Genomic DNA, 11,798 nt, shown 5'->3' on the forward strand with positions numbered 1-11,798 from the left:
TGTTCCTGACCTTTACCCACTGGTTAGTATTGTCATTATCTCCTGCCAAGTTGTGAAATAAATATTCCAGATTATGCCAAGTGATCTTTACTTAGCAGGACTTATTTGAGAAGCAAGGAAATTGAGTCTTTTGAGGGCTGGCAAGATAGCTTACTTGAGAAGACATCTGCCTTGCCATGTATATGACCCACGTTTGTGCCCAGTATTCACCACACTAGAAGAAGCATCAGTGTTGTGGTGTCTTTCCCTCTCTCATTCTGTTTCTCTTTGGAAAACTGGCCCAGAGAATTGATGTCTGGCAATGACCAAAAAAAAAGAAAAAGAAAAAAAATTGTGTTGTCTCTGCAGAGAAAATTTTCTGTCTCTAAAAAAAAAGAGAGGAAGAAAGGACTAAAAGAAAAAAGAAAGGATAAAAAAAGAAAAGAAAGGAAAAGGCCAGGTGACAGATCTAGTTAGTTGCACAAGGTACCATGCACAAGGATCTGGGTTCGAGCCCCTCTCTCCAACTGCAGGATGTTAAAGAGCGAAATCAAACCACCATCCACTGCAAGGAAGCAAAAGATGTTTATTCACGAATTGCAATCTGGGCCGAGATGGTGACTGGTGTTAGTCTACCAAGCTCGACCCTGAACAAAGCTCAAACCATACAATTTATAGGAATTCAGACTACACTCAGGGAGGAGGAACACATCACCTTACCAGCCTATATCCAATCATTTCAAACTTAGCAAAAGCCTGATCTATTCAGAGCAAAGCATGGGCTAGTTTTAGACATTACACCAGACCAATAGGTCCCAGCCAAAGTGGGGGTCACCACATTTTTTTGTTCTTTATTGGGACCACCAACCATCTGTTTGCAATCTATCAGGTCATCATTTGTCAGGCCATTTTTAACTGTCTGGTAACAGTATTCTGTTGCAGAGGTCATGATGAGTCCTGCTCGCTGCAGGGTCTGTCAAAATAATTGATGGCCTCTTAGGTTCTGTCGTGGGGAAAAGGGCAAGGAATTTTCCACCTCACTGGGCAGGAGGGCAAAAAGCAACTATATTTAAACTATTCTTAAAACTCAAACTCAAAAAGCAACTATACTTATAACTATTCTAGAGTTACTGCCTCTCACATTCCCCACTCGTCTTAGCTGGGAATCAAATCCTTGATTCATCTTCATCTTCTCTTTCTGTTGAAGCCTCAGCATACCCGGTTCTAAGAACCATTATCTTAAGAGTCTTCTGTTTCAGTGGGCTCCGCAACTGTCCTCTTTAAATGAGTGTGATGAATCTAGTGGCACTTTCCGGCAACCTTTGCAGCAGTTGGTGTACTCAGGATCACGATATAAGGTCTTTCCCAAAGGCTCGTAGCACAACATTCTACTTTGTCCTGCAATATAGGCTGGAGATCTGTAAGAACTTGATAACAGTTGTGGAATGGATCAGAGACAAGAGAATTACAGATCATGACAGCAGCAGTCTGCAAAAAGCCATTTCAAAGGGAGACAGTTTGTTTACAAATGGGAAATAGTGCACTCTCAGAAGGGCCTGAGCCAGGAGCGATACCCATCCCCTGCCAGTTTCAAGGGTTAATTTAGTTAAAATCTCCTTTAGGATCTAATTTACCTCTTTACCTGCCCAGAAATATGGGGCTCATTAGCACAATGAAATTTCCAATTTGTTCCCATTTCTCGGGCCACTAACTGACGCACAAAAACAGTGAAAGTCTGTTTACCAGAACCAATGGTGAGAGGGAACTCTCCACCTGGGCACTGTTTTTAATCTAAAATTTTCTTGCTCACCATCTATGCCTCCTCGGACTCTATTGGGTAAACCTCTACCCAACCTGAAAATGTGTCTATAAATATCAGCAAGTACTTATACCCAAAAGTCTCTGATTTTACTTCTGTAAAATCTATTTAGTCTCTAGTCCTAATCTCTCGCCTATCTTATCTTTCTCCTTACTGTATCCAGGGTCCTTTGGAAGCAGGAAGTCTAGTGGAATCAATGCCAAGGCTGGCCCTGCTTGCTGTGTAGCTGCACAAGCTGCTTCATCTGCCCTCTAGTTTCTTTTCTGATGTCCGGAACAATGGGTCACGGCTGCTTCTTGCAGGGTCCATGTGGCCTCCAGTAGGTTTTTTTTTTGTGCTGGGTCATCTTCCCGGCGGGAGTCAGGAATCTTCCCTCCCCACGTGCTCCATGCACACGCCATGTAGCAAAGGCATACCTCTTGGTAGTCATGTTTTTGCGGGGAGCCTCAGGATCCATCTCCAACATCAGGGTGGCAGGGTTCAGGCCGGTGGCAGCACTGAATTTCACTCACGGCTGGTCTAGGAACAGAACTTGGTAGCAGGTTAGGTGGGCATTGGACTTGCCCCAGTGATGGCTTGTCTGCTTTCCTTACCAGCTGTGCCACAGGTGCTATTGTCCTCAGGCATTTTGTCCATCCAGCAGCTACTGGGCCCAATATTTGACAAATAAGCAATGTTGTGCCATGGCCCAAGTTTTTTTTTTTTTTTTTTGGTCAGCACTCCCCAGCTTATGCCTTTAGTTCATCCATAAGCAGTCTAAATGGCTTGTTGGTAAAACAGCCTTTCTTTCTAGTGTCTTTTTTCTTTTCAGTAGCATCACTGGTCTTTCTCTACCCCTAGACCCATCTTTTTGACTTTCTTTTTTTTTTTTTTTAAGTCTAATGTCAAAACATTTGCCAACTTTTTTAAAAAACCTTCTGAGCAATCTCTCAGCTTTTTTAAAAAAAATCTTTCTGTCTTCTGTAACTTTCTTTTAACACCTGGGGCAGATTTGAGCAACAGAAGGCCAAATTTAGTGCCATTTTATTTACCTTAGAGAGATTTGTGGGCCATTTTACTGCCCCTTGGAGACCCCCTAAGAGAGTCTGGCAGTATGATTGAAAGGGTATCACTGCTGTACTTGTACATTTGTAACCAGTAAGACATACACAAACCAGATTAAGAGCTTATCAAAATTGACAATCTAATGACCAGAATTGGCCTATACATCTCTATATAATTTTAGAAGGCCTTTTTAACAAACAGATATACCAGTACAGTACATAAAGTCAATACCCAATGTGTTGACATGATAAAATGATTACCATTTCTTTAGCATTATTTAAAACTGCTTAAACAATTTAAGCACAATATTAAAACAGTTTTTGTTAAGATCTTTACTCATCACAAAGCTATCATGAGTAGGCATAGATATAAAACTCTTAATAGATTTTACCCCTTAGAGCTCTAATATGACAACTTAAAAGGCTAAAATAAACCTCATAACTTAAATATTCAAAACAATAATTTTGTTAAATCAGGACTTGCCAAAACAAGTCTTCTATCAGACCAAAAACACCATTTGCCAAGAATAAATCTCTGACAGTGTCTTAAAACAAACCAGATAATTTTTAAAAGCAGAAAGATAATAAAGAGGAAAACCAGAGCAAAAGCCTTAGGCTAGAAAATCATTAGTATAATCATTAGTGTTATTTTTCACTCACCTAAGCCAGTTCTACTTCTTTAGTTGAGAAGGTATTTTAAAACTCTTACATGTCAATAACCTTTTCTGCCATTTTTTACACAGGAGATAGAGACACATCTTCAGTGTGTGATACCTAACTTGAGAAGCTCTGTTTGAATTTTAAAGAGCATACATTTAAAAGTTATCTTTTTAACCTCCTGTAGCAATTCCCATAACCAGGATCTCTAAACCAAATTCAGTTTAACTAATTTTTTTTAAACTTTAAACGAACTTTAATTACTTAGAGAGTTAACACATACTAGTGACTTCTCAAAACATCTCCAGTGTCAGACAAATGCAAATTTGCTGTGGACCAATATCAGTTAAATACATAGATAATTTGCATATCAATTTGGAGAAGAAGAATTGTCACATCAAATACTTAAGACTTTAAATCTTTAGCTGCCTTAGCAAATTAATTTTTACCCTTATATTACCACATAAGAACTGTATTGAAAACTCTTTTTTAAAGAACTTTGATAAGAATATAGCTTTAAAGTCACTTACACTTTTAACCTTAAGATTAACGTTTTTCAGGTGACAAAAACAAACCTAACACACACATATAAACATGTAAGACATATCATAGTCACCTTTTTATCATTTATATATCTGGGCTGATTGTTTAAGGGAAAAGAGCAGCTTTTAACCAGTACAGACACATCTTAGCAACATACCTGGTCAAACACAAATTTAGACCTGCACTCACACAGTTTTTCAAGATGAAACATCTCACATTTATACACTAAGATTTTCTTTTTTAAACTAACAGCTCCTAGGACGACCTTAACTAGCCCTAGAAAAAACAAGGAGGAATAAACAAATTCTTTCTGCTTCTCTCCACGAGAAGCCCAAGAGGACCAAGGACAGTTTCCAGACTTCTCTATTCAGCTCATCTTCACAAAACTCTTGCTGTGCCCATCTTAAGAGTTACCCTGACCAAGTTTCTTCCAAAATGGGTCACACACCCAAGAAGTCAGTCATTTGAAACACTCACTCACAAAACATAGCTTGTCAGGCAGTGCTGAAGATCAGGTTAGGTCCAGACCAAAACAACAAAAGTCCAGGAATTAGGTACTCCAAAGAGAAAAACTAAAATTACCAGGAGCCTGTTCTCCCAGCTGGGGAGTATCAGAAACCAAACCCTAATGGAAGAGGAGAGCAATGAGAATATCTATTTCAACAATCATTAGGATAACAGACAACAGGGAAACTCAGCTACCATGAGTGGGCAGAAAGCTTTAAATGTTGGGGGGCTCACAAGCCGGCCAGGCATGCCCCTGCAGCTGAGACCTGAACAGCAGGCAGGGAGGGAGCACTCACGGGCCCGTCTGGGGTAACAGCCACACCTAGGCAGGGCAGGGGTGTGGTCCCTGCACTAGAGCTGCTGCCTGGCCCATTCCTGCAAAGTGAAAGTGAGTGAACACAAAACACAGACTGACAAACAGACAAGACACACACAGACAGACAAGCGCGCTTAATCAATCTGATATTAACAAATGTCTAGACAATATCTAACACCCTGGATTCCACATTGAGAGTGGGAGAGAACAGACACAAAGAGTGGCCACAAGAGACAGAACTAATATTCTGGGCTGTCGGACCCTATTCCAGATCCTTAGGGTGCGGACCCTGTTTCAGATCCAGTTATCACCCAACCCAAGCAGCCTGGAAGTCGTCACTTCCCAGTGCTGCAGTCTGGGATTTCAATGTGGCGTCCCGCAATCCACAGACCCCCAAGCCCTGCAGGGACACACAGACGGTACCGTACTCAAAAAGAAAAAAATCAGGCCTGACTTACCGGCGCCGGGCAAAGCTTCCAAGGCCTCCTGGGGTCCGGACCTGGGATGGGGTGTCCTCGGGAATCTCTTGTCCGAGGAGATCTCGCTGGGGCCTCCAAATGTTAAAGAGCGAAATCAAACCACCATCCACTGCAAGGAAGCAAAAGATGTTTATTCACGAATTGCAATCCGGGCCGAGATGGTGACTGGTGTTAGTCTACCAAGCTCGACCCTGAACAAAGCTCAAACCATACAATTTATAGGAATTCAGACTACACTCAGGGAGGGGGAACACATCACCTTACCAGCCTATATCCAATCATTTCAAACTTAGCAAAAGCCTGATCTATTCAGAGCAAAGCATGGGCTAGTTTTAGACATTACACCAGACCAATAGGTCCCAGCCAAAGTGGGGGTCACCACATTTTTTTGTTCTTTATTGGGACCACCAACCATCTGTTTGCAATCTATCAGGTCATCATTTGTCAGGCCATTTTTAACTGTCTGGTAACAGTATTCTGTTGCAGAGGTCATGATGAGTCCTGCTCGCTGCAGGGTCTGTCAAAATAATTGATGGCCTCTTAGGTTCTGTCGTGGGGAAAAGGGCAAGGAATTTTCCACCTCACTGGGCAGGAGGGCAAAAAGCAACTATATTTAAACTATTCTTAAAACTCAAACTCAAAAAGCAACTATACTTATAACTATTCTAGAGTTACTGCCTCTCACACAGGAAGGATGCTTCATGAGTGAAGCAAGTACTGTAGGTGTCTGTCTCTCTCCTTCTCTGACTCCCCTTCTCCTCTCAATTTCTCCTTGTCCTATCAAATAAAGTAAAAGGAAAATATGGCCACCAGAAGTAGTGAATTTGTTGTGCAGGTTTTGAGCACCATCGATAACCCTAGTGGTAATGAAAGAAGGAAAAAAAAAAGAGAGAGAAAGAAAGGAAAGGAGTGGTGGATTCATTGTGCAGGCACCAAGCCTCAGCAAAAATAACCCAGGCGCCAATCAAAATTAAAAAAGAAAAATACTGGTGGCTGGGTGGTAGCACAGCGGGTTAAGCACACATGGCACAAAGCAGAAGGGCCTGCATAAGGATCCTGGTTCGAGCCCCCAGCTCTCCACCTGCAGGGGGTCACTTTGAAAGCGGTGAAGCAGGTCTGCAGGTGTCTATCTTTCTCTCTCCCTTTCTGTATTCCCCTCCTCTCTTGATTTCTCTCTGTCCTATCCAACAACAACTACAGCTATAATAACAACAAGCGCAACAACAAAGGCAAGAAAATGGGAAAAATGGCCTCCAAGAGCAGTGGATTCGTAGTGCAGGTACCGAGCCCTAGTGATAACCCTGGAGGCAGAATAAATAAATAAATAAATAAATACAAATTAAAAAGAAAAAAAACATTTAAAAAAGAAAAATATTGAGTACTGTAACAATGGGTAATGATGGATGTTGGCTTGATTTATTGTGATGATCATTTTGCAACATACACAAATATGAAATTATTACGGTAAGTCAATTATATATCGACTAAAAAATGTGAGGTCAGCAAGATAGCTCATCTGGGAATGCATCTGCTTTGCCATATGTCTGATCCTCACCACACTGGGGTAAGTTTCTGTGCTGTGATTTCTTCCCCTCTGCCTCTTGTGTTATATTTCAACCTGGAAAAAGTTAGCCTTGTAGGATTAAGCCCTGGTGATGACAAACAAGACAACAAAAGACAGTGTGGCACAATTACATGCTTATTGGCATGGCTAAAATAAAATCTTGATGACACAAACTGGTGGATATGATTCTAAGTTTTTGCTGGTGGGAATGTGAAATAGTAGTTATGTTGGGAAAAGTTTGACTTTTCTTATAAAAGTAAGCCTAATCTTACCCAACAGTAGTTTCTTAGGACTTTATCTAGCTAATATGATTTTTTTTTTCTGTTGGGTTTTGTATCTACAGAATTTGAAAACTTAAGTCTTCACAATAAAATGGCATAGCCACAAACACGCAGTGACTTTATTCATAATTGCCCTAAACTTGGATGAACGGATAAACTGGCATATGCACACATTTCCCACATCCATCCTATAGAACGTTATTCAGTAATGAAAATAAATGAGCTAAGAAGCCACAAAAGACCTGTATTGATTTTAAATACAGATTACTGAAAGAAGCCAGAAAATGCTACGCTGATTCCAATTATATAACATTTTAAAAAGGGCAAAAACAAAGGAATCAGTGATTGTCAGGGGCTGGGAGGTAGTAGTGGTAGTGGAGGAGGAAGATGAAGCACAGAGGATTTTATAGATAGCTGGTGGAAGTCTCCTGGACTAGGCTATATAGCAAATAGAAGACTTTAAGCATTTGTTGAAACTCATAGAACTTTAGAGTTCAAAGAATAAACCTTGTAATGTATATACATTAAAAAAATCACTTAGGAGGTTGAAATGATGAAATGCAGAATGTGACAAGAGAATTTAAACATATAACAAATGTATTAAGACATTTAACTTGCTGGAGTTTTAGGAAAAAGGTGCTAGTAATAAGGTGATCGGTATAATACTGGGGAGCCAACGAAGGAGTTTAGACTGCAAATCCCAGTCTCCTTTGCAGTCAGTCAGGCATGGGACAAAGATTACCTCAACTAGATGCCTTCTTCTGAGACTTTGACTTAGAAGTGAACAAGATGAGGAATTAGACTCTTCTTGAAGGTTGGCATTTCACTGGTTCATGAGACTGCAAAAGTGTGTGACATTTAAGGTGGCAGCCATTTTCCAGTCAATCTTAGCAGTGACCGATGGTATTTCTTCCTGTGCAGGATGGGGTGGCAGTTTTCTTATCCGGCCAGTTTTTCAGCATGGTTCTGAGTTTCCTTCTTGGAAACTCAGCCTGCAGCCAGCTTTAGAGGTCTCCTCAGAATTCCTTTAACTATTTAGTATCCTTTCAATGCTCCTTTTTTGCTTAGTCAGTCAGCTTCTATAGTCTGTGCAGCATTAAGAATCCATATCAGGGGGCTAGGCGGTGACGCACCTGGCTAGGAGCAGTTACAATGCGCAGGGAGCCGGGTTCGAGCCCCTGTCCCCACCTGCAGAGGGAAAGGTTCAGGAGTGGTGAAGCAGGTCTGCAGGTGTCTCTCTGACTCTCCTATCACCCCCTTCTTTCTTGGTTTCTGGCTGTCTCTATCCAATAAATAAATAAAGGTAATTTAAAAAAAAAAAAGAATCCAGATCAGCCACCAGGTTCCAGATAGCATGATGCCAGCCCGACTTCCCTGGACAGACGACCCCCACCAATGTGTCCTGGAGCTCTGCTTTCCTAGAGCCCCACCCTACTAGGGAAAGAGAGAGGCAGGCTGGGAGCATGGATCCACCAGAAAACGCCCATGTTCAGCGGGGAAGCTATTATAGAAGCCAGACCTTCAACCCTCTGCATCCCACAATTGTTGGTATGCTTCTAGTTCTGTTTCTGGGATCCCTTTTGTTACATTGCTTGACGTGGTCTATTTACACGGTCATTCTGTTACACTGGTTTGGTCTCACTCCCCCTGCCTCCGGGAGATTTTGGTTTAGTCCTCGCTAGTTCTTGCTTCTTCCTTCTCCCCGCCCCCTACCTAGTACTTCCTTGGTTCCTGACTCACGCTGGAGAGAGGGAGGACAGAATTGGGTTGTGATTAGATTAGATTAGTTTTTTGAATCGTTTGCTCATGAATAAAGAAATATTGCTCCTCCGCTCAGCCATGTGTCCCTGGTCATCTGTCTCTCTCCTGCGAAGCTAGCCTGGCATACTGGCACCCTGAACTTTGAGTGACACACAATGACCTTGGGTTCATACTCCCAAAGGGATAAAGAACAGGAAAGCTATCAGGGGAGGGGATGGGATACGGAGTTCTGGTGGTGGGAATTGTGTGGAGTTGTACCCCTCTTATCCTATGGTTTTGTCAATGTTTCCTTTTTATTAAAAAAAAAAAAAAGGAAAAAAGAATCCAGTTGAGTAGACTTCCCTGCTTAAAACCTGACACACTAGAATGTGTCCCAAATTCTTTGCTTAGCACTAGATTCTTCTTTATCTGGGGTGTATCCCTTTAAGTTTGACTACACTGAGCCACCCTTCCTGGATCCTTGTGCATGGTACCTTGTGTGTTCAACCAGGTGTGCCACTGCCAGGTCCAAGACACTTTTCAGACTCTACTACAAGAGTTGTTTCATTCAATTGTAAGAATTATAACAGTAAAAACAATATATTTTAAGTCTCTGAATCAATCATGTTTAGTAGTAAATGAAGGTGAGGGTGTGGATAAGCATTGCCACTTACTGGGACAAACTTTTCTGGCCGTGTACTCACACATAAGGATGGAACTTGACTATCATCGCTCCTTTATGTAAATTACCCCATCTTCAATCACCATCATTATGATTGGATCCTCTATGGTAATTGGTATCATAGATGTCCTTCATTGATCTCTGTCTCTTGGTTTTCAAGGCTTTGGATTAACCCTTTAACACTGTGACTGATAGCACATGACAGAGTGATGGGATGTAACTTCTCTCATTCCTGTGTGTTTGGGGGGGGAGGGTTTGCTTGTGCATGTACGAGTCTATCACTCCTGTAAATTTTCTTTCTTCTGTATTTATTTTTCCACTAGGGTTATCACAAGCTCCATGCCTGCATGAGTCCTCCAATTCCGGGGGACTCTTGTTTCTGTATCATTAAAATTTTTTTTTACTATCTTTATTTACTGGATAGAGACAGCCAGAAATAAAGAGCAGAGGGGGAGATAGAAAGGAATAGACAGACACACCTACAACACTTGCTTTATCACTTGCAAAACTTTCCCCCTGCAGGTGGGGACCGAGTGGCTCCAACTGGGTCCTTAAGCACTGTAACATTTGCACTCAACCAGGAGCGCCACCACCCGGCCCTCCTGTACTGCTTATTATTATTACTTTTTCTTCCTCTAGGATTATTGCTGGGGCTCGGTGCCGGCACTGCAAATCCACTGCTCCTGGAGGCTATTTCCCCCTTTTTTGCTGCCCTTGTTGTTTATCGTTGTTGTTATCATTATTTCTGTCGTTGTTGTTGGATAGGTGCTGGTCCCAGTTCGGGGCGCCAGTTGCCGAGCTAGCTTTGCGGGCGGGAGAGAGACGACCAGGGACTCATGGCTGAACTCGGACGCAGTTCAATCTTTATTGAGCGGGAATGCAGTTTGATCTAGCTATCTCTAATCACAATCCTGTCCTATATAAATCTCCTGAGGCGGAAGTGTCAGGAAGAGGAAGTAGGTAGGATAGGGGGTGGGGAGAAGGAAAAAATGGAATCAGTGGGGATTAAACCAATGAAAACAATGACTATGTAAATAGACCACAAAGTTAAGCAATACAAGCTAATGTGATGATCAAAACAGAAGGTCTTATAAGCAGAATTTAGAAGCACACCAACAGATAGGACAGAGAGAAATGGAGAGAGGAGGGGAAGACTGAGAAGGGGAGAGAAAGATAGACACCTGCAGACCTGCTTTACCGCCCATGAAGTGACTCCCTTGTAGGTGTGGAGCCCAGGGCTCAAACCAGGATTCCTAAGCTGGTCAGTGCACCATGTGCGCTTAACCTGCTGCGCAACCACCTGACCCCTCGCTTATTTATTTTTTATTTTATTTTAGATATAGGGTGAGAGACAGAGAAGCAGCGACATTATAGCACCACCCCACCTTTGGTGAGGTTTCCCTGTGCAGGTCCTCTCACGTGGTGTCCAGGCCTGAACCCGAGTCCTAGTTCCTGATAAAGTATATGCTCCACTGTATGAGCCAAACTCATGGTTCCCTCACAAATATTTTTCATTTATTCATTCACTTTCTTAAAATTCAGACACAGAAAGGGAGAGGTGAGACACCACAGTATTGCTCAACCATTCTTAGAGCCTGGTGCCTCAGTTTGTGAGACTTTGTGGTTTTTCCCTCAGGTCACCTGCTCTGAGGGCAGCTATTATCATGAGGACATTCAGTATAGTGACCTCCTGCAATACTGAGACTCAGAGGAGACACTTGGTGACTGCAGCCCAGGGCCTATGTCTCCCCCGATTCAGAATCACCTCGCTGCAGAGCCTGCGGGGCAAATGCCAGTAGCTTTAAAAATGGTGCGTTTCGGGGTGAACTTTATGCAGCCACAGGACTAACACACTTTCTGACCTCGTTCACTGGGCGCTGGCACAGCAAGACACTACCTGAGGGTGGGCTAAACCCCGGGCTTCTCCGAGCAGGAGCAGCTCTGTCTGGGCGCTGAGAAGGGAGTGGGGTAATAGCCTGGCAGCAGAGCCCGAGTGGTCACAGGACGGGGTCGACATTCCTACGGGCATGCGCGTTCACGAGGAACACCGGGAAAGAGCTTGCGCAGTCCGCAAAGCCGACTAACCCTCGACGCCTGCGCAGTCAGTCCGCGCCTTTCACCGTTGCGCGCCGAATCATCGATTGCAAATTCCCGCGCGACCTGCCTCGCTGCAGGCCGCTCAGCCGCC

General features: G+C 42.8%; 1 protein-coding gene across 1 annotated transcript in view; it reads right to left on the reverse strand.

The window, feature by feature from the left end:
* The window catches only part of BPIFC (BPI fold containing family C), an 84,434-nt gene extending 72,663 nt beyond the window's left edge, over window positions 1–11,771 (reverse strand). Inside the window, exon 1 of the mRNA XM_060194364.1 lies at window positions 11,508–11,771. The gene's annotated coding sequence lies outside the window, so the exon portion shown is untranslated. The remainder of the gene's footprint in view (window positions 1–11,507) is intronic.
* Between the last annotated feature and the right edge of the window lie 27 nt (window positions 11,772–11,798).

This window comes from Erinaceus europaeus, chromosome 7 (genome assembly GCF_950295315.1).
Source record: "Erinaceus europaeus chromosome 7, mEriEur2.1, whole genome shotgun sequence".
NCBI classification, from domain to species: domain Eukaryota; kingdom Metazoa; phylum Chordata; class Mammalia; order Eulipotyphla; family Erinaceidae; genus Erinaceus; species Erinaceus europaeus.